This window comes from Delphinus delphis, chromosome 5 (assembly GCF_949987515.2).
Source record: "Delphinus delphis chromosome 5, mDelDel1.2, whole genome shotgun sequence".
In the NCBI taxonomy this organism is placed as follows: domain Eukaryota; kingdom Metazoa; phylum Chordata; class Mammalia; order Artiodactyla; family Delphinidae; genus Delphinus; species Delphinus delphis.
The window spans coordinates 84,397,804-84,421,039 of record NC_082687.1 but is presented as its reverse complement, the minus strand read 5'-3'; the positions used below and the strand labels follow the sequence as shown (position 1 = coordinate 84,421,039).

The window sequence follows — 23,236 nt, the reverse complement described above, 5'->3', positions numbered from 1 at the left end:
GTGATACAATGGAGCAAAGATAGTCTTTTCTATAAATGTAACAATTGGACATGCACATATGAAAAAAAGAACAAAAACAGAATCTAGACACAGACTTTATACTCTTTACAAAAATTAACTCTGGAGTTTTCCCCAGCTTTGGGTGGTGGCTGCTGCTGGGCTCCGGCTTCACAACGGCGGAGGGCAAGGCGGCGTGGACAGTGGCCCCGGCACCCCTCGCCCCGCCACCCGCAGCCGCGCGCCCGCCCACCCGCCGCGCTCCGAGCTCTCCGCTCTTCGCCTCAGTGCCCGGCCACCGCCGCTGCGGCCCAGAGAGCAGCCCAGATGCAGGCCATCAAGTGTGTGGTGGTGGGAGACGGAGCTGTAGGTAAAACTTGCCTCCTGATCAGTTATACGACCAATGCCTTTCCTGGAGAGTATATCCCCACTGTCTTTGACAACTATTCCGCCAATGTTATGGTGGATGGAAAACCGGTGAATCTGGGCTTGTGGGATACAGCTGGACAAGAAGATTATGACCGATTACGTCCCCTATCCTATCCGCAAACGGATGTATTCTTGATTTGCTTTTCTCTTGTGAGTCTTGCATCATTTGAAAATGTTCATGCAAAGTGGTACCCTGAAATGCGACACCACTGTCCCAACACTCCTATCATTCTGGTGGGGACGAAACTTGATCTGAGGGATGATAAAGACACGATTGAGAAACTGAAGGAGAAGAAGCTGACACCCATCACCTACCCGCAGGGCTTGGCCATGGCCAAGGAGATCTGTGCCGTCAAATACCTGGAGTGCTCGGCACTCACGCAGCGAGGTCTTAAGATGGTGTTTGATGAAGCTATCCGGGCGGTTCTCTGCCCGCCCCCCGTCAAGAAGAGGAAGAGAAAATGCCTGCTGTTGTGAATGTCCGGGCCCCTCCCGCCTGTCCCTGTCCCCCAGGACCCTTTGTACGCTTTGCTCAAACGGTGGAGCCTTCGCACTCAATGCCAAGTTTTTGTTACAGATTAGTTTTTCCATAAAACCGTTTTGAACCAATCAGTAATTTCTAGGTTTTGTTTGTTTAAAGTGTAAGAGTTCAAACTTTCACATCCTATTAAAGTTTAGCCCTAAGATGACGAGCTTCCTTAAAGCCTTATTTCTCAAAGCCCCTATTCTTGCTCAGATTAAGAGTTGCCAAAATACCTTGTGAACTAAGTTGCATTGTTGGGCTAAGAACTCTAAGCACTAAACTGTTCAAAGACATTTGTTTGGAAGAGACTAGCTTCTGAGGCAGGAGATGCAGACGCTCGCTAATGAGTTTCAGACGCGAAGAGCAGTACAGCCTCCTTCCTGAAACGTTGCCATTTAATGCATCCTGTTTTACCAGCCCACGTTCACTACCTAACACTGTACTGTACATCATAATGAACGAGTGTAACAGCTCAGCTCTTTGGATCAATCTTTTTGATTTCGTAGTGAGATTTTTAAAACAAATTAGTGTATTAGCTTTTGTGAGATTTTGAACAGAGCTTTTACTCCCATGTTCCCTCCGATGAAGCATTCTGCTCTGGCCGTGGGTCCACTGGGTGGAGTGTGTGGAACACTTGTGATCAGAGGATGAAGACAGTATTTTAACAAAATATGGAGATTAATTTACACTACATTGTATACGTAATAATTAAACTATTAAAAGTGTCACGGGTAAACGTTTTTAAAGGTTAATTTCTGTCAAATGCAGTAGATGATGAAGAAAGGCCGGTATTATCCGTAAGTGTTTTCTTAAGCTTTTCCTTTTCCTTAAACGTGCCCATCCCTCCTGAAATTGGGCACTTAATCCATCTTTGACCTCATCATTCTCATAATTGCTAACTTAGTAAGTGCTTTTCTTATAGAACCCCTTCTTAATGAGCAATATGCCTCCTTGTATTATAAAATCGTTCTGAATATGCATTAGAAAATTTTTTTTGTAGATTAGTAAAAGTGCATTCCTGTTTTCATGTTACCTTATCCAAAGCTAGTAAGTGCTTTCCTTGGTTTTCTAGTAACTAGGTGTAAAAATCCTATGTTGCAGCTTTACAGTTTTTAAAATACTTAGATATTCTTAAACTGTAAACCCTGCCAGATTAACGACACTGCACCTGGACTAATAATACTGACCACCTCTTGCCTCACAGCGTACACACGCTTCCTGTCCTTGCCCTAACGATGTTCCTTGGGGTCTGTGAGGTTCTGTCAACCCTGTGCTCGTGCTAACGAAGTTCTGTACAACTTACCCACTGGCAAGAATATGAGCTTGGACCTTTCAACCACTAGAAAAAAATTTTTTAAATTGACAGTTGCAGAACTGTGGAGTGTTTTTACATTGATCTTTTACTAATGCAATTAGCAGTATGTTTTGTATGTATGACTTAATAAATCCCTGAATCATGAAAAAAAAATTAACTCTGAATGGACCTAAATGTAAAATGCAAAAGAATAAAACTCCTAACAGGAGAAAACCTACATGGTCTTAGGTATGGTGATGACTTGTTAGATACAACACAGATACAATCCATGAAAAGATTAATTGATAAGCTGGACTTTATTAAAATCAAAAACTGCTCTGAGAAAGACAATGTCAAGAAAATGAGAAGACAAGCCACAAACTGGGAAAATATATTTGCAAAGATACAACTGATAAAGGACAGTTATCTAAAATATATGAAACCCTTAAAACTCATCAATAAGAAAATACATGACCCATTTTAAAAAAATGGGCCAAAGACCTTAACAAACAGCTCATCAAAGGAGAAATATAGTTGAAAAATAAGCAAATGAAAAGATGTTCCATATAATATGTCATCAGGAAAATGTAAATGAAAACAACAATAAAGTACCAGTACACACCTATTAGAATGGTAAAATCTGGAACACTGAAAAAACCAAATACTGATGAGGGTGTGAAACAAGAACACTCATTCACTGCTAGTGAGAATACAAAATGGTATAGCCACTCTCAGTTTCTTACAGTTTCTTTCTTACGTACTCTTACCATACCCTCCAGCAATCCCACTCTTTCATATTTACCCAAATGAGATGAAAACTTATGTCCACACAAAAATTTGCACATGGATGTTTATAGCAGCTTTATTCATATTTGCCAAAACTTGGAAGTAACCTAGATGCTCTTCAGTAGACTAATAGATAAATAAACTGTGATACATTCAGACAATGGAATATTGTTCAGTGATAAACAAAGAACTAGTAAACCATTAAGAAGAAACTTAAATGTATATTATGAAGTAAAATATGTCAATCTTAGAAAGCTAAAAACTTTAGCTTTTATGTCCAACCATATGACATTCTGGAAAAAGCAAAACTGGAAAAGACAGTAAAAGACTGGAAAAGTCAGTAAAAATCTCAGTGGTTGCCAGGGATTGTGGGTTGAGCGTTAAATAGGGAGAACACAGAGAATATTTAAGGCAGTGAAAATACTCTATATAATACCATAACGATTAATACATGTCATTATGCATTTGTCCAAATGCATAGAATATACAACACTAAGAGTAAAACCTAAGGTAAACTTAGGATTTTGCATGATTATGATATGTCGATATAGGTTCATCAATTGTAATATATGTAAAACTGATATGGGATGTTGATATTGGAGGAGACCATCTGGGAGCATGGAGTACATTGAAAATCTCTGTAACTTTCCCTCAAATTTGCTATTTATGACCTCTCAAGGCCACATTAATAGTGTTTGCTTTTACTTGAGTGAAATGGTAAGCCATTAAAAGGATCTGTTGTGATCTTTTATATTAATAAGAATGCCTCTATACCATTGCTGTGTTGAAGAAAGACTAATGGAAGACAAAGGTGGGAGTAGGAAACTAGTGTGAAAGCTATTACTGGCATCCAAATGAGCAACACAGGTAGCTTGGGCCAAAATAATGGCAATGGGGTAGTGAGAAGTAAACAGATTCTGAACCAAAAATTGAAAGGATTAAGTGTTGTGAAACTAAGTCAAAGAAGGCTCCAAAATTTTGACTTGAGTAGTTGGGAGGAAGGAGTTTCTATCTACTGACTTGGGGAACAATCTAGACAAAAGAGGTTTGTAGGAAAAGATCAGAGAAGCAGCATACTGTACCTGCATTCTGGCACCTACATATTTTGTGCCAAACCAATTGCTTACAAGCTGCATAAACTTGGGTGATTTATTTAACTTCTTTATATCTCTATTTCTTCATTTATAATAGCAATGATTTCATAGACTTATTATAAGGGATAAGTCAACTAATATATGTAACGTTATTAGAGTATTTTCTGGTACATAGTAAGCATTATATAGATGACAACTGTTATTGTTATCAGGTGCTAGGCTTTGGGTATTTAAAATCTGAGATGTCTATTACACATACAATTGGAGATGTTTAATAAGAAATTGGACAATCAAATTTAGAGTTCATGGGAAAGGTCAATGATAGAGATATTAAGTTGAGCATCAATAATTGGAGGTTACAAAGTTAAGAATTTCCACCTTCAAAGAACATCTAATCAAATGCATGCAACTTTGTGCATACTGAAGTTTCACAAATACCATCTAGTCATATATTTAAAGGCACGAAACTAGAGGAAATAGCCAAAGAAACAATGGTGTGTAGAAAGACAAGTGTTTCAAACACAGATTCCTATAACACTACAATGTTAATTCAGTCAAGTTGAAAAGAAAACTCAAAGGAAACAGAAAGAAGATTATTTGCCAGTGAAATAGAAAAAAAAATGAAGAAAGTTAAGTGTACTAGAAGCCACATGAAGAAAGTATTTCAAGGATGAGAGAGTGTTCAACTATGCAAGTGGGGCTGAAAAGTCAAATAAGATGAAGGTCATTTGGTGTCATTAATTAGAACAATTTTGGTTGAATATGTGAAAATGAAACCTAATTGGCATAGGTTCAAGAAAGAATGGAAGAAGATAAAATGGGGACAATCACTTTAAAAATTTTTGCCATAAAATAGATAGGATGGTAGCTCATGAGGGACTTGGTGCCAAGAGAGAAGTTCTATTTTGTGTTGTTTGTTTAACAAGGGAGAAATTATAGCATATTTTCGTGTATATAAAAAATAAGCAGGAGAAGATGAAAAAGAGAATTTCTAAAGGCTGAATCCAAAATGAGTGATTGAGGGTGGGCTTTACTTCACTGAAGGCAGGATTAGCACTAGTTAAGAAAATGAATGGAGCACTGCTGACCATAAAAGGGGCAGAGATGTAGGTAAGTTGTTAAATGTGTTCTAGGAACATCGACAAGTTTTCTTCTGACTGCTTCAGTGAATTATGATGCCAATTCACTACATGTAAGAAAGGACAAGGAAGTATAGGAAGTCTGAACGAAGACTGCACATCATGAAACAGTGATGGGAAAGTGGGAAAGAGAAAGGCAGGGAAATCCTGTATTATTGCTGGATATCCCACTGTCATTAGTGATTCAGTATTTAGTGGAGCCTGGTCAGTGTGTTTGTACCTTTTTTCTCCAAACATCTTCATCTTCATGGTTGCTGATGCAGAATAAGAAAGAGTTTGGTTTGACCAGGATTGTGACTTTGCTAAGTGAAAATGCCAAAACAAGATGGGAGCAAAGAACTGAGTGAATGTTCACAGTAATTGTTTAATATGAAATCCATGAAAGGTAAAGCTAAAGAAGAAAGCTAAAGAGGACATGACATGGTTAAAAAGTGGTTATATCAATTGATGTGACATTTTTGAGCAGAGGATTGTGGATTGAGGTTCTGAGGGAGTGAGGTAAAATAAAGGAGATGGTGTCAGAAATTTGAGGCTTGAAGTTGAGATATCACTTTTATTAGTGATCACCAGACCTATGGTATAACAATGGGAATGAGTGAGTGAATAGAGGACAAAATATATGGAGAGGAGGAGGTTCTGGATCAGAGATCCAGATATTGATTATTGATGGAATGGTATTGGAGAGAAAAAGTGATTGAGCCATAAAGTAAAATCTTAAAGTAGAGTACCCTAGGGATTAGAAGATGACAGATAAGAGAGAGTGAAGTAGACAGTCTAGTTTGTGACATGAGATTAAAAGATCAAGGGACATAAGGAGGCTGGAAGGAGAGTTTTAAAGTGACAAAGAGGATTAAGGCAGCCGCCTACTCCAACTTCATGCCTACTGTCCTAGCAGACCCCATGTGACCCAGCACCTCCAATGGAAACTAGATTCCATTTAGTACAGAAAGATAAAAACAATTCTCAGAGAAGAAATTGAAGCTATAGTGGATTTTGGTGATGGCTGAGATCCAAAGGGCATAGGTATTTTGTAAAAGAAATGACACTTGCATTGAAATATCCTGACTCTTACTCCAGTGCTGTAAAAATTTCATTTTGTTCCTCTACTATCATAAATTAATCTGAATGAATTATTTACTTGTTTGTTCTATAAGTAATCCTTAAAATGAACAAATTCCTTTCAGTAGAAATTATTATATAATAGTAGTCATATAATTGTAAAACTACAACCTTGGCTTAATCTGCCCCTACAGTCATAAAATAAATGACATAGGTCTAGCAAATTTATTTAAAGAATTAAATCTATAGAATCATGCATGGCAAAGAAAGAAAAATAATAAAATATGAAGACTGCATGTCAAATGATGTGAAACTTTCTGCTGTATGCTTACCTCAAGCTCTGGCAGTGTGAAAATATGCTGCCACATTTAAGCAGAGACCTTGGAACTGAAGCCATCATTTTTTCTGTAACAGACAGATCCTGCCTCACTTACAGTAACTGAGGTATAAGGATGAATTCACCCTATGAGCACAGAACTGCCTGAGAACCTGCACATCATGGAAATCTTGAAGACAGTCAATTGGTCTTAAGGAAGCTTCACAGATACCCAGTTTCCCAAGATAGGAACTTCAGAGCCAACCTTGACTCCTGATGTCTTCTCCATCTCATGCATCTAGTTATTCATTTATTAATCCTTCCTCATAAATATGTCTTGGATCTGGCTTTTCCTCTCCAATTCCACTGCCAGTGCCCTAGTTCAGGCCTTCATTATCTCTTCCCAGAAACTTTGCAATAGTCTCCTTTATAGGGAGGTATCTCTTCAACTAATCTTTTCTTCACTTCAGTCCATACTCCAAACTGCAATAAGGTTATTGTCTCAGAAAATTACTTCAGAGAATGCTAATGTCTGTTTTCTTGTAACTAATGTTGAACTATGCAGGACTGTACAAATGAGGTTAATTATTGGATATGCATTGTGTTTCATGAATTCAATTTTAAGCATCTCAGTGGAGGACTTACCTCATTTTTTTTTTCACTTTTGCTTACTATGCCCAGTGCAATGGTGAATGCAACTAAATAGGTGCTCAGTGCAGACCTGGATTATTAATTGCTTTATCGTAGGCAGGATTTCAGCATTTTGAGGAAATGTCCGATTTATTTTTTTGTTGGCAGCTTTCTTCTAAATCTTCTTTGCCAAAGGTCTTGTGTTTCCATTATTGTGGCAGATGCCAAGGACATTCTCCATTTCTTGCCAATATTTTTATCTATATAATTTATAAGACAGAAATATGGTATTACACTGAAAATCCCTGAGGGGAAAACTAGACATACAAACTATAAATAACTGAATAGCTCATCTCAATGCTATAATCAATATTCAGATATACTAGTGAAGAAGAGGAGTTCCAATAGCGTATTTTATTTTCTGAAACTTGGTTAAGCACAAGCAGCCTGCCCAGCATCTAGTGTATAGCCCAATTCTAAGCACTCATTAGAGCTTTAGACAGATGTACGGATTCAGGGTTCTGAATAGAAGGGGGTCACACTACAACATTTTTTCATTCATATGAAATAATATTTTTGTTGTTTTATAGAAAATCATCATGATAGAATATATTTTGGATAAATTTAATGATATTTTCATATTAGATATTAATTGTTGACCTAGCCCTTTATACTGATCGGAAGTACAGACAGGTGAATTGAAGTTACATTATAGTAACAGATATACAGCTTGGATATAAGAGTAGAGAAAAGAAAACAAAAGTACTTAAAAAAACCTTGCTTCCTCCTGAGGTATTTGACTTTTGAAGTTTGAGTAATAATTAATTTACATAATATGGATTAGATGATCATAACAAGCTTCAATTAAGTAATAAGAGAAGTAAAACTTTCAAACTAAGATTGAATCTTACATTTCTAACCTGCCGTATTTCTTAATATTAAACACCGAAAGGAACCAGTATAATATCAACATTTCTACAGGAACCCCATGAGGCATACTCATCACCATGAATAGAGGAACACCTTCTTGGACCTAGAGCCCAAAGCCCACTTCTAACCTTTGACCTTCATAGGGACTCTGATCAAGGTATGAGCAAATTGTATCACATTGACAAAAAGGACTAAAAAAGAGGCATGGAATTGGACCAGGTTGGTATGTCTCCAGCTCAGATGTTTGATCATATGGCAATGGTCAATGAGCAAAGAAACCTAGCAGCACAGTGATGCCCATGAAATTGGTAGAATTTTCCAGCTTGGTGGAGATGTAAATGGAAGATATGGTGGAGGCTGAGGCAGTCTGGGAGCAACTCAGTCTGGAAACAAGTTGCACATGCTTCTCCACCTGCGCAGGGCTCATGGAGGTGCAATAGTTGCCCATGATGGACCAGGCCAACTCCCTGATGAGCACTGGCTTCTGCTCCAACATGAAGACACTGCATGGCAGTGGTCCAGCTTCCACAGACACATGAGCAACTGTAACCACTGCTTCTGCTCTGTGTGGGTGCCCAGTATTCTGCACCAGCTTTTTCTGAGCCTTATTAGCCTAAATTTGCTGGAGAAAGGCCTGGGACACAACTTTCAGGTGTCTCATGGCAGGATGGCTGGTAGTACCAGGTTAATGCTGGGCTCAGCAATGCTCAGGCCTTCATCATTCAAGATCTCCTTCATCCTGGGCATCACTCTGAGGGCACAAACCAGCAGTGGTGAGCTTCTCTGTTGTGGATGGCTTGTGCAACTCAGCCTCTGTGTGGGGGCCAGTAGATCAGCTGGTCCTTGGACTGCTTCTCAAGACATCCACAAGATTTTGGCTGAAGACATGCAGTTACTGAAGGAGAGGCAAACCCTGAGTCACTCCATCAACTTCCTGGTCAGAGAGCAGTTGGATAGCATGAATGCTGTTAATCCTACCTCTGATGTTCATAAACTTGGGGATGTTGAACTCCTGGCATAATGTTGCATTTCTCTATCTATCTATCTACCTCTCTATCTATTTATCTATCTATCTATCATCTATCTATTTATCTATCTAATCTAATCTAATCTAATCTAATCTAATCTGCCAAGCTATCTATTTGATCAGGCAAGGATGATTTTCTTCAAGCTTACTGCAGTCGGAGAAAGAGACCAAAATTCAGTCTGAGCTCAACTCTGCTGAAACAATGGGTAGGAGAGGTTCTTTTTTTTAAGTTTTTCTTTATTATTTTTTTAAAAAAATTATTGGAGTATAGTTGATTTACAATATTGTGTTAGTTTCTTCTGTACAGCAAAGTGAATCAGTTATACATATATATCTATCAACTCTTTTTTAGATTCTTTTCCTATCAAGGTCATTACAAAGTATTGAGTAGAGTTCCCTGTCCTTATTAGTTATCTGTTTTATATATAGTAGTGTGTATATGACAGTTCCAATCTCCCAATTTATCCCTCCCCCTCTTCCTTCCTGGTAACCATAAGATTGTTTTCTACATCTTTGACTCTATTTCTGTTTTGTAGATAAGTTCATTTGTACCATTTTTTTAGATCCCATATATAAATGATATACAATATTTGTCCTTCTCTGTCTGACTTACTTCATTCAGTATGAAAATCTCTAAGTCCATCCATGTTGCTGAGAGTTTTGAATAGCTGGGATGGGGTGGGGTGAGGAAATCTGAAACCATCTGTTTATGCTAATGAGACTTACCCAGAGGTAAAACAAAATCTTATCTTCATGACAGGAAGCAGTTTTACAACTTGGAGTAGAGTGCTCACCCTGTTACACTCCTAACTGCCAGCCCCGATCCCGCAGAAACCTAGCAATAGGGGCACTATCTTCCTTGATGATTGCATTTCAAAAGTATGTCTCCCAAGTCCTTGACAAAGACTTCCCTAGGTGGTAAAACTGGCCCCAGGATTTTAGAAGATTTACATCTTAAAGAGGCAAAGAAAGAATTTACAGTTATGAGTTTTACAGAGTAATTCTCTCAGAATAGGGAGGGTGGGACCTACAGTCAGGAAGAAGTTTGTCTAAAACTTAGTAGAACTGAAGAAAACTTTAAGGCTGAGGTTGTGTTGGTATATATATATATATATATATATATTCAGAAAGTATGGAAGAGTTAATTATAAAATTCATTCTTATACATATGTTGTATTAATTTTGTGGATTTTCTTGCTTCCAGAAGCTTTCATAATTAATGTACATGGGGGAAAAAAGTATTTGGTAGGGAATCCCAGAGAAACATTACTAGGATTTATTTTAGTGATCCTTGTTCAAAAAGGTAATGCGTCAGAGTAAAAAGAAGCAAAACAAAAACTAGTTTAGATACAGATGGACCCAAATCCGATACAAAATGTACTATTTGCCAACATTAAGCAAGGTGAGTTAATTTTCCACCAATATTAGTTATTATTATTGGAGTAATTACAATGTAAGACTTTTTTGTTTTTAGATTATCCAATCTTGTTTAAAGAAAAGAAAACTTACAGAGGAGATGAAATTTATAGGAAATATTAAGCATAGACAGTAAATAAATCTAGTAGCTTTTAATAAACCTAACTCATAGGATATATTAAAAAGTATAGATAACACAAAATCGAGTAGCTTGTGAGAAACCTAAATAATAAGTGAGTTAGTCATTGGTAAGACATCCGAAATGTTAAGCATAGACAGTAAATAAATCTCGTAGCTTTTAATAAACCTAACTCATAAGATATATTAAAAACTATAGATAACAAAAAATCGAGTAGCTTGTGAGAAACCTAAATAATAAGTGAGTTAGTCATTGGTAAGACATCCTAAAGAGAAAATAAAATTATGATGGGACAAACAAATGTGTAACTTTTAGAAAGAAAACTATGGAATGAATAAGGTTCTATCATGATAGTTCTGAGATACTAGCTATGTTTTTCTTAAACCGGTCACCTACTGATGACACCCAGTACAGTTTAATTGTTGATCCATATGTACTCTGTTTAGACAATGCAGAAAAAACCCATAACTCTTTAGCAGCTAACTAGTGAGCTATGTCTGTAGTCACCTCTTTCCCATACAGTGCTTTCTATCTGTGAACCCTTATGCTCAAACCTCAACCATAATCTTACTAACTGCTTCATCAACAGGGAAGGTTGAGATATGGTAGAAATAAACACAGTACCTAAGAACTTTGCATGACCTTGGATTCAGGTCTACATACTTGGACCCTATATTAAGTATATTAGCATATATCATTCATTTTCCCTGTTTCCTCACTAGCTGTTTTACATTGAATTAATTAACCATATAATTTGAGCATCTTAATTTGGCCCATAAATCTGTTCTGTTCCTCTGGAATAGCTTGTGTGGAGGACACCAGTGCATCAAAGTCATTTTCCACATGACAGTTGTACATAAAATGTCTAGCACAAAGGATGGGCCTACAGTTGCTATTCAAGGGATGCTCACTATCCCTTATGATAACTTTCAGACTTGACATCTACTGTCATATTCTTATCTAGATCAGTGGTTCTTAAAAAGGGGCAATTTTGCCCTTCAAGGAATATTTGACAGTGTCTGGAGATACTTTTGATCATCAATACAAAGGGGATCCTAGTGGGATCTGGTGAGTAGAGATGAGGGATGCTGTTAAACATCCCATGATGCACAGTATAGTTTCCCAACACAAGGAATTATCAAGTCCAAATGCCAATATTGGTGTGGTTAAGAAACCCCCACTTGGAATGATCACGCTCCCCCATCTTCACTGAAAATTTTGAGATCAATCTAGATGTAGAAATTTATACTTTAGCTAATACATTCTACCTCAATGTATTTATTTCAAAATAATTTTGAAACAATCTGCCTTATGCAATTACCTCAGCAACTATCTAAGATACTAAGGTACTAAATGATTACTATAGTGTAACTACATTACACAGATTTAAATTCAACACTGAATATTATGAAAAATACAAAACAAACAAACAAAAAACAAACAAAAAACCCAACAAAGCTGATCAGTTCTCTGTTCTCAACCTTTTCTCAAATACTATTAGATATGGCTCAGAAAAATTGTCTCTATTAGTAATACTTTCAAAATGTTTCATAAAGAAGTATTTCTTAAGAGTTAGAGGCATTGAGGGCTCTGGTAAAGACAGAGATCTCCCATTGTTAAGAACAAGAAAGACAGCAGTCTATCTGTATTATACTAATTGGCCAAAGGTAGTCTAAAAGTCAAAATTTAGTAGGAAATAAAAAATAATTCCCAGATTTAACTCAACTACAGATAAGATTTTTATCTTTGTTACCAAGCTTATCTTCCCAACAGCTAAACATAAAGAGTAGCATGAGTGGAAAAAAACATTAATTGTTCACTTGATATTATAATAGGATTACACAGTTTTAAAGGGATGGTGTCTCAGCATTTTTTCCATTTGTTATTTCACACTTTATTTTCTCACTCCTTTCATTAAGTTTATATTTTATATTTAGAAAAACACACATCCTTTAGAAATGTAGTGTGTTGTGTGTATTTGTGAGGTGGGAGACAAAATTTTTAAGAAGTTTGGGTTCTCAGAGAGAGCAGATGAAGAGATAATTGAATATGTAACATAGGACTGAAGGTCTGCTGTCCAGTTTCTTTTCTGTGGAAACCTGCCCTGGTCAGCACACAGAATGGATTGATCCATCCACCTGTCTATCATCTGGACAGGCAGAGGCTGTATGCTATGTGAACAGGCCCAAATAGAAGATGACTTTGTGCAGGGCAAGTGGGTGAAGTGATTCACAAGCTGTCTCCTTCTGGCAAATACTTTATACAGATTTCCCAATAGTTCAGCTAGTCTCCATCCTCATCAGACTAGGTAGAACACAAAACAAAATAAAAAACAATTTAATAAAGACAATGTTTTCTAATATTTTAAAATAATGTGTAGAGCCATGATCATAATGCTGACCAAGAAGTGTTAGAGAATTAGTATTTATAAAATTGTTTATACTTCAGCTATAAGATAAGGAAGGGTCAGATTGATAAATAAGTTATTTTAGTCCCTCGTCTGACAAATAGCACCATATCCTTGCTTGGTTTCCTATTAAGGCAAGATCCTATTCCCACTGCATTATGCTACCCTTACTCTTTGTGGTGGTTTCATTCCCAACCCAATTCATGCCACACCTCACTTCATTTCAATGCCCTCTTCTTTCAATCATATCTTACCAATTGTTTAAGATTTAACTCAAGCTGTATTGATAGCTACAGTACAGCTTAGCCTAGATGGATGTCTCCTTTTCTGAACTATCAAAGGACATTGGTTTGAACCATTCATGTCCTTAAGATTTTAAACAAATTATATATTTTTCTTTCATACTAGATTGCATACTTCCTAACATGAGCCAGACTACACACCATAAAATGTTCAATTGCTCTATTTCTGATATTATATATTCTCTGTAGAATAATCCTACACACAGTTCTCTGAGATTGTTGTGTGGATTAATTAAGACTAATATATATGAATGTACCTGGCCTAATGTTTGCCACAAAGTGCATGAGAACACAAGAAATATTCATGTGTATAAATACATGAAACAGATGGGAGAGAGAGTGCAAGAAGAAAATGTCTTGAGACAGATGGAAAAATTCCTTGGTAGAGTTGGAAAGACACAGAGAGAAAGAGAGATGGAGATAGAAAGAGAGAGAGAGAGAGGAAAGAAACTTGTCCCACCCTCCAAAAGAGAAATACTTTAGTCCCTTTAACCTGAAAATGGGAAAAGAAGCAGAAAGTAACCATTCTCCCTAGGCAAAAAGAGACTTTCTAAGTTATTTTCTCCTTTAAAAGGAAAGGGGAGAACTGGTGGGGTCTATTGCTCCTGTGGGGAGAGTGGGGAAAGAAGAGATTTTCTTCCAGCACAGAACACCGAGAAACTGCATCAAGTAAATGAAATGCTAAGATGGCACAACAGTGGCAGGGGACTTCAGTGAAGACCCAGGAGAGAAAGTGGTCGCATGGGGAACAGTGGCATTGTAGACTCAACGTGACTCAAATGGTGATTTAAGCCATTAACTCTGCTGACCACTAAAGAAAAAGTTGGGGAGTCTGCCAAAATTCTCATGGAGAAAAATAATGGAACTCAGAGTATCTTAGGGTTCAGCAATTATTTTTATATGTGTTTGGTCAAATAATACATCATTGAGGGATGACTCACATCCCATTAACTGTCCATCCCCAGGCTGACTGTCAAGAAACATCTATACTATATGGAAGCTAAAGTTATACAATAATAATTATATCTAATTTTTCATACTCATATCTGAATTGCTTGAAAGTTTTTAATGTATTCTTGTACTTACCCTTATTTCTTACCCATCTTTTTTTGAATCTTCATATCAATATTTAAAGTGATTTTGTGGGGCTTCCCTGGTGGCGCAGTGGTTAAGAATCCACATGCCAATGCAGGGACATGGGTTTGAGCCCTGGTCCGAGAAGATCCCACATGCCGTGGAGCAACTAAACCTGTACGCCACAACTACTGAGTCTGTGCTCTAGAGGCCGTGAGCCCCAACTACTGAAGCCTGCATGCCTAGAGCCCACGCTCTGCAACAAGAGACGCCACTGCAATGAGAAACCCGTGACCCGCAACGAAGAATAGCCCCCACTTGCCACAACTAGAAAAAGTCCGCGCTCAGCAAAAAAACATCCAACGCAGCCAAAAATAAATAAAAATAAATAAATTTATTTAGAAAAATAAAGTGATTTTGTGCAAAAGACAGTGAGCTTCATTACAGTCTTCATCCATTTCCATTAGCCTTGATTATTAGTTAACATCAGTAACTGTGCTCCTTTCATGTTTTCTGCTGTAGTGGTACTTGGAAAAATTTAACTATTGTGCAGAAGTATTGATAGTTATAAGGACGTGTGAAAACATCATCAAGTATATTTTCCAACTCTCAGTTAAGATTATAAGTCTACTCCGGCAATCTGGAAAGCTAAGAATCTGTGGAAAATTCATATTATGATCATTTCCTGGTTTCCTAAACCAGGAAAAAGTCATATTTCCTGGTTTAGGAAATATTAGGTTATATATTGAAATTTTTTGAAGGTATATATGGTGCCATACTCACATTTGAATCTCCTCTTCAATACAAATCTGGACCAACATATATAAATTCTCAATAAATATTTGCTAAGTTGGATGGAATTCAAGCATTGAATCTAACTGTGACTAGAAAATATTATACTAGGAGGTTTGCTCCCAGTAGATGTTTGGAATCAAGTCAGAACCATTGAGTCTGGTTTTACCTGGGCTTATCCTGGGCATATAACAAATAGTGCTTTTTTTCTGTGTAGAACTGCAGGGAGAGGCATGGGGAAAAGTAAAGATGGGCATGTCAAAATCTTGAATGTCCCCCCTTTTCTCCCTCTCCACTTTTCAATCCCTAAATTAGAGATACTTGGTGTTTATGCCAAAAACATTATTAAAATGAACACTATTACAGAGATAAGGAAACTGAGTTGCTAGCTAAGTGACCCACTTACACATTAGCTAGTGTAGTATCATTGTATTAATGCAGATTTTTGTAATTTGTTTGATAAAATTATGAAAAAACCAGATTAAGTCTAAATGGTAAGGATATATTTGTTATAGAGTAATTGGGAAGAGATTAAGATCCTAAGAAAGCAAACATGATTTTTGGATTTATGGCAGTTATCTATTGCTACATTACTAACTGTCTCAAAGTGCAGTGGTTGACTGGGCTTGGAAGGGTTCATCCAGTGAGTCTCTTCTGGTTTTGGTCAAATGGAAGCTGAGGCTGGAGTCATCTGGAGGTTCCATTGGGCCACTTGGACACTCGGCAGCTGGGCCTCTCTCCCCTCCTATGTAGCATCATAACCTCTCCATGTATGTATGGTAGCTGAACAATTTACATGGTAACTCAGAGATTCCAAGAGCACAAAAATGGAATTGTCCAGGCTTTTAAGCTTTATAAGCAAAACTGACACAGTGCTTGATCACCACCTTCTACAGATTAAAACAAAGTCATAGGATCATGCAACATTCATCATGGAAGAGGACTATGCAATTGGATGAGTGTCACCATTCTTTCAGTGGGTGGTTCATTGGGGGCCATAACTAGCTACTGTAGTAATCATTCAATACTCCTTTAATTGAGTAGCTGTAAGAGGGAATGGGTAATATGTTGAAAGGAGAAAAAGAAACAACATAGGGTTTAAACAGTGAGACAATTAGCTACACATATGTGATTACTTTCCCTGCACAGATTTCATTCCCCTTGCAGTTCAGTGTATTATAATTTTCATGAAAATCATGTGTTCCATGCCAAAGCACTTTTTCCATTGACTTCTCCCTGGTAATTGTTTTCATGGAAATATTAATGTCTAGTATGTTCCCTTTTTCTGAGTCCTGAAACAAACATGATAGTATAGCATTGATATTGTCCTCTATATGGTGTACTGCTGACCCTAAAATACATGGAAGTTATGTTGAGGACATGTATTCCTATACAGAGTCCACCAAAGAGAAGTCACATTCTTAGCCTATATTCATAGCCTATATACAACAGATCACACCTAAATAGAACTGATTTTCATAGACATGTAAAGAACCAGATTAGGTTTTTCTTCCACGGCAGAGTAGACAGCATTTTCAAAGGGAATTGAGAAGCAACATGAAGTGATACATGAGACACTCATAATAAATGTGGTACAGATAGGATTTGTGGACTTGATAAGGGTTAAGCAAAACCACCTAAGAATACAGAAAATGCATATCCTCTTTCCTGTCTGGAATTATTACTTTTTTTTGAGAGCGATATTCCTACATACATGTGCTACTCCAGGAGGGCACAAGACAGAGTAGTAGAGATGGCAATTTGGCAAATATTGACATTGGTAATGGAACTTTCAGTTTCTTTAAAAAAAAGTTCTCTCCCCTGCTTTGAGTGTAGTGTGTGTGTGTGTGTGTGTGTGTGTGTGTGTGTGTGTGTGTGTGTGTGTGTAAATGTTGGTATATATTTAGCTGCAAAGTAAACTGAAAAGGTAGGAGGTTGTGATTCCTCCATTTAGATGGACACCCTTTCTGAATTCCCTGCCTTTCAATCCCATGCCTTTTTCTAACCTCTGCTGAAACAAGTCTGCTGTGCCTCTCTGGTTCACTTTCTCTAGAGAATTTACTTCTGGTCTTTGGCTGGGAAGTTGCTAAATGAGTTGAGTGCGTGGGGAGGGCATAATAATAGTTGGCTGTATAAGATAGAAGAGCAGCAGATCAGGGTTTTTCCACAGCTTACTTGACTTTCCCACTGTTCAGAATACAAAGTTTCAACTGATCTTTCTGCTTTTAAACTAGTATCCTCCCTCTGCCGTCTCTGGGGCCTGGTTTGTATAAAAGCTGAGCTTCTAAAGAGGTCTTGTGGGGCGATTTGACAGAGTCCATGCTGTTTTCTTCCTCTTCAGTCAGTTAAATTATATCTTTCTTCACATTCTTAAGTAGGTTATCATTCTTGTATTTGAATTACTTATTTTAAAAAAATACAAAGTATTTTGTCTGATGTGATTATTGCTATTGATGTCTAATGCCTTTTTCATCTTTAAGTACCTTTTCAGTGGGTTTTAGAAAGGATAAATGGACAATATTCATGTTCAAGTGAGAGGTTTTAGCTGTTATTGTTCATTTTTGCTCTATGCTCTTGAGATTTTTTAGTAAATTTGACCAGTTAACTATAGTAAACCAAAAATAATAATAATAATCATCATCATCATCACTTTATTTTCCTGGTTGAACATTCATTCAAACTTCTCTGTTGGGTTTCTTCTGAAAGTGTTTCCAGTTATTTTTTCTTCTATAATATCATTTTATAAGCAACAAGTAGGTTATTAGAAAAATAATCCAATATTTATCACTATTCAGTATTTTTTATTTAATATAAAAAACTACCAAGAGCAATGTAAGAATCTTCTCATAATATTTTTATCACTCACTATCTTTTAATTAAATGAAAAGTTGAATGCTGACCTAGAAACCAGTTTAATAATACTCTACAAATGAATACTCTAAAAATACTACCAAATAATTGGTGATGGGAAATTATCTGATAATTCTTAACCTCTGTTCTTATATTTATTTCAGTTCTCAGATTAGTTCGGTATTATTTGCCATATCATGTGGTTTTTAGTTATGCTATTTTTGCTGATTACAGAAAATTTTGCTTCAGAAGTCATCATATGAACAGCTAAGAATTGTTCCAGTATCGTAAGAAAAAAAGTAGCTTAATATCAGTTAACAAAAACTGAAAATTATATTAGTACTTACTTGTATTAAAATGAACATTACCAAACATTTTTATGTAATAGTTCCCTTTATTTACCTATTTAATATGTAGTTCTTCTAACAACAACACTGACCACAAAAATATTGTAGGATACATTTGAGGGATTTTTATGGACAAAGTAAGTGAAAATTGTGTGGGTCCAGGTACTTGAGTTATTTAAAAACTTTCTCTCCACCCCAAGGAATTGTAAACCTGGCTCACATGCACTTCAATTGCTCACACATAATTGAAAAAGTATAATTGCCTTTGTATTAGGCCAGAACTTACAAATTTTTATAGTAAAATATCACTATTGTTGCATTTTCTCTAATCTTCTAAGTCAAAATCTAGCTTAAATTTGATTCTTTGGAAATAAATAGTAGGGGTTAAAATAAGAAATCATCTGTATCAGAACCAGAAATGATGAATTATGTCAAAAGTTAAAATATAGTATAGAGATAAGTGGCAAAAAAATTCAATATGCAAGAGTTGTACCATGGTAAGGAAGGAAATAGAAGGATATAATTCATATACTGTATAACTCACAGTTTATATAATTCAGTATTTTCAGTAAATTCACAGGATATTCAACCATCACCACAATTAAATGTTATAACATTTTCATTCCCCTTAAGAAATCTTGGGACACTTAGCAGTCAATCTCCATTTCCTCTCTTCCCCACTTTGACTTCGGTCCTAAGCAACCACTAATATACTTCTCATATCTGTAAATTTGCCTATTCTGAGCAAATTTCTAGGGACTTTGAAAGATTTTTTAAAAATTATAATTTTACTGGTTAAATTGTTGCTTTGCGGTGGCGAGAGTTAACTGAGATACTTACACGGTGATTCTGTAAGTAAGTCCTGTTCCCTCCAGTTGTTGTGACTCACTTTTATTAAATATTTTCATTCAAATCATGTTATATTTAAAATAATTTCAATACAAAGTTTGAATATGTATTTTAGAAGATAGCAAAACAATCATTTTCTTCTGTTATAGACAGGAATGAAAGGCATCCCAAAGATATCCATGATTGCCAGAACCTGTGACTTCTGTATCTTTCCTGGCAAATTAAGGTTACAGATGAAATTAAGGTTACTGATCAGCTGACCTTAAAATAAGGAGATTATCCCAGGTAATCTGGGTTGGTTCAATGTAATGACAGAAGCCTTAAATGTGGGAGAGGGAGGCAGAAGAAGAGCCTGTGTAGGAGTAGTATTGTAAAAGAAAGACTTGAATGGTCCTTGTGGGCTTTTAAGATGAAATGAGATCATGAATTAAGGAATGTGAGAAATACTCAGAAACTGTAAAAGGCAAGGAAACAGATTCCCCTCTGGAGCCTCTAAAAAGGAATGAAGCCCTAGTGACATCTTTTTTTTCTTTTTTTTTAACATCTTTATTGGAGTATAATTGCTTTTCAATAGTGTGTTAGTTTCTGCTTTATAACAAAGTGAATCAGCTATACATACACATATATCCTCATATCTCCTCCCTCTTGTGTCTCCCTCCCACCCTCCCTATCCCACCCCTCTAGGTGGTCACAAAACACTGAGCTGATCTCCCTAGGCTATGCGGCTGCTTCCCACTAGCTATCTATTTTACGTTTGCTAGTGTAGAGTGGCTTACTGACATCTTAATTTTAACATGATGAAACCTATTTTGAACTTCTGAAAGCCAGATCTATGCTACTTTAAGCTACCAGTTCGTGCTACTATGTCACAGCTGCAATAGGAATTTAATATATTTTCCGTCTCCTGAAAACACTAGTTCATTTTGGGACAGCAACAAAAAAACCTTATAAAGTCAGAAATCATAAAATAAAATGACCCAAAATCTTTAAATTAAGAGAAACTTTGTTTAACAATTTGATATCTGTGAGATGGATTGTGTTTCAGGGTTGGGCAAGTCTTTCATTTTATAAATATAAGTATATATGTATTTATAGCACATAATCCAAAATTAGAGCTAATTCTTCTAATAAAACTTTTTATGCACACAGGTATATGGGAAAAGCAAAGATCCTAAACATCACATCTTTTGCTGAATTCTTGAAATATTTTCAGAGAATGCTAATTGTCCATGTGCTATAATCTAATAATTGTATGAAATGTCTGACATAAAATAAAAACAATAAAGTTGAATATGTAAGAGAGACAAGAAGTAGCAGGAAGGAAGCTAAAACAAAAGGAAATATTTAATCTACAGTTTAGTTGTTGTACTTGAAACAGAATGTATGTGGAACCTGAGAGCTATGGATAAAAATATATTTATTTTTAAAAATCTCAGGAAGTAAACAGTTATTTTAGGGTTATCATTATTTTTCTTACATGAAAATTTGGCATTTTATAAGAAATCCAGAAATACAAATTCAAATTTCAAGGAAAATTATTGTATTTCATGATACTTTGTATTCACCAGATATACAGGTTCTTCAAAAATACATCAGATGTTAATGATTATCTCCAATAAGAGATGACTTTCCTGAATATAAACACAATGTAAGTATATCAGTCAGAGCCACTGAGCATAGGAAAGTGACCTAACGCTGAACAGACGGGCAGATTCTGGAGATAATCAAAACAACCCTGATTCAGATTATGGCTCAGTAATTTACAACGGTGTTCTTATTAAAATTATTTAAGCACTTCCCACATAAGGCTTGCTCTGGAGTTTCTCCTTTGCATATTTACTATGGAATACTGTGATAGAATAAGGTGACAAGCTGAGTAAGAATATAGTATTTTAAATTATAAAATTGATATTATATATCAGTTCACATCTTTTCTTCTCAGTTTTATGGAATATAACCCATTCAGAGCATGGAATTGGGGTTCTAGGACATATTGGTGTTCTTTTAGCAGTTATTTTCATCTCTGGGAATTCTTTTGTTAATAGTCCATTTTCTCTTTTCAGGTAACAACAACAAATGGACATATTATTATTGAATAGCTCTACTCTCTTTGTCATCCATTAATTGTGGAACATTGTTCTAATTGTGGTTATTACAATTTTTTCCACCTTACTGTCAGAACAGAGATTAAAATAAAATTTTCACTGTTGTTCTTAAACTTCTGTAACCCTTAGTTTTTCTGAGACTTGTGCTTTTCATTTATATTTGTTTTTAGTTATGCTTAGTTCTTATTTCCATCTTTTATACATTTCACTTAAGTTTATAAAAGTTGTAGTTGTTGGAGAACACCCTGGCCTCTTATGCTAATGTTTTAGGCACCTCCTCTTCTTTTCCAATATAAAAGCAAATTATAATTGCATAACCAGAATTTTTTTTGAGAGCTTTGCAACACTCTTGAGTTACTTTCTTTCTTCCAGTCTCAAAATATGGAATGGCCCATATTTTTTTCTATTACCTTCAGATTTGTCTCTTCCTATTACTTTCTTTCCTAATGACCATAATAAGCATGCAAATTTTCTACAAACACTTCAAAAACTAATTCAACTGTAAACTTTAATTTTTCTAGATGGTAGTCTTCTCTTTGGCCAATGTGTTTTATTTTCCACTTATGATCATCTTGACACTCATTTTGATTCATTTTCCATATTCAAATTATTATTAAAAAAGGTGTCCTTTTTACATTGCTTCCTGTTTCCATCTCAGAACTATATATTCTGTAATTAAAGAAGCATGATGATCTATTTTCATCCCAAAATAAGGCCAGATATAATTATGCATTTGGGCCACTTCTACCTTTGTCTACCAGTGGTGTTAGAAGATATTGATAAATCATGTTATTTGAGTCTCACATTGATGTCTTTGTTATCATGCCTTCTTCATATATGTTGACTAATATATATATATTTTTTGTATCACTAGTTTATATACTACAATGTGAAAGGAATCATATGGTAATCCTTTGAACTTGTAGACCACACACACTGTGATTCTGATTTAGTAATTCTGAGGGAGTTCTCAGGGATATTTCTTAGCAGCATCTCAAACAATTATGATGAAGGAGGCTTTAGAGCCACATTGGGAAACTGTGCCCTATAATTTTTAAACAAAGGTACATTATGGATTCCTGACACTAAAACCTGCTCATTTGATTAGACTTCTAAAATGACTTATTTTATATTGTGTTATTTTCTCTCCTGTGATAGTGATTTTTCTTTGTTTGAATTTTTTTGGCCAAGAAAAGTGTAAAAAAAAGAAAAAAAGGTGGGATGTAAGATGGTATTATAATGAGAATAGGAATGTAAGGCAATAAATAAATGCCACCTACTATCAACATTTTAACACCAAATAAGAAGAAAATCAAATCAATATACAGCATATTATTTTAGAGCTAAATGTTTTGACACTGTCATCTTTAATCTTTTCAAAAAGTTTTTGTGTAGTACAGACCAGTAAAATTTTATCATAGTCAACTACAGTCACTAACCAACATTGAAATCACTGCCCTTAAAAATGGTAAGTTTATCATACATATTTTGGTTTTAATCACACAAGCTAACTTTATTTCCAACACTTGGATATTTTGCTATTATCTTCCATTATTCTATTTACTGACTTAGTTTCTAATTTCAGTAATCTGTGTTTTCCCTAGTTCTTTTTTTCTGTGTGTGCTGCTGGTTAACACTCTCAAACATCATTGATTTAACTCAGTACAATTTTTTAATCCTTTCAAGGGAAATTTTGAAACATATGTCACATTTTTAAATGCACAAACCTGA

The 23,236-nt window shown here is 35.8% G+C and overlaps 1 pseudogene; it reads left to right on the top strand.

Annotated features, from left to right (window-relative positions):
• The first annotated feature begins 289 nt into the window (after positions 1-289).
• LOC132425494 (ras-related C3 botulinum toxin substrate 1 pseudogene) lies at positions 290-997 on the top strand (annotated as a pseudogene).
• The last annotated feature ends 22,239 nt before the right edge of the window (positions 998-23,236 follow it).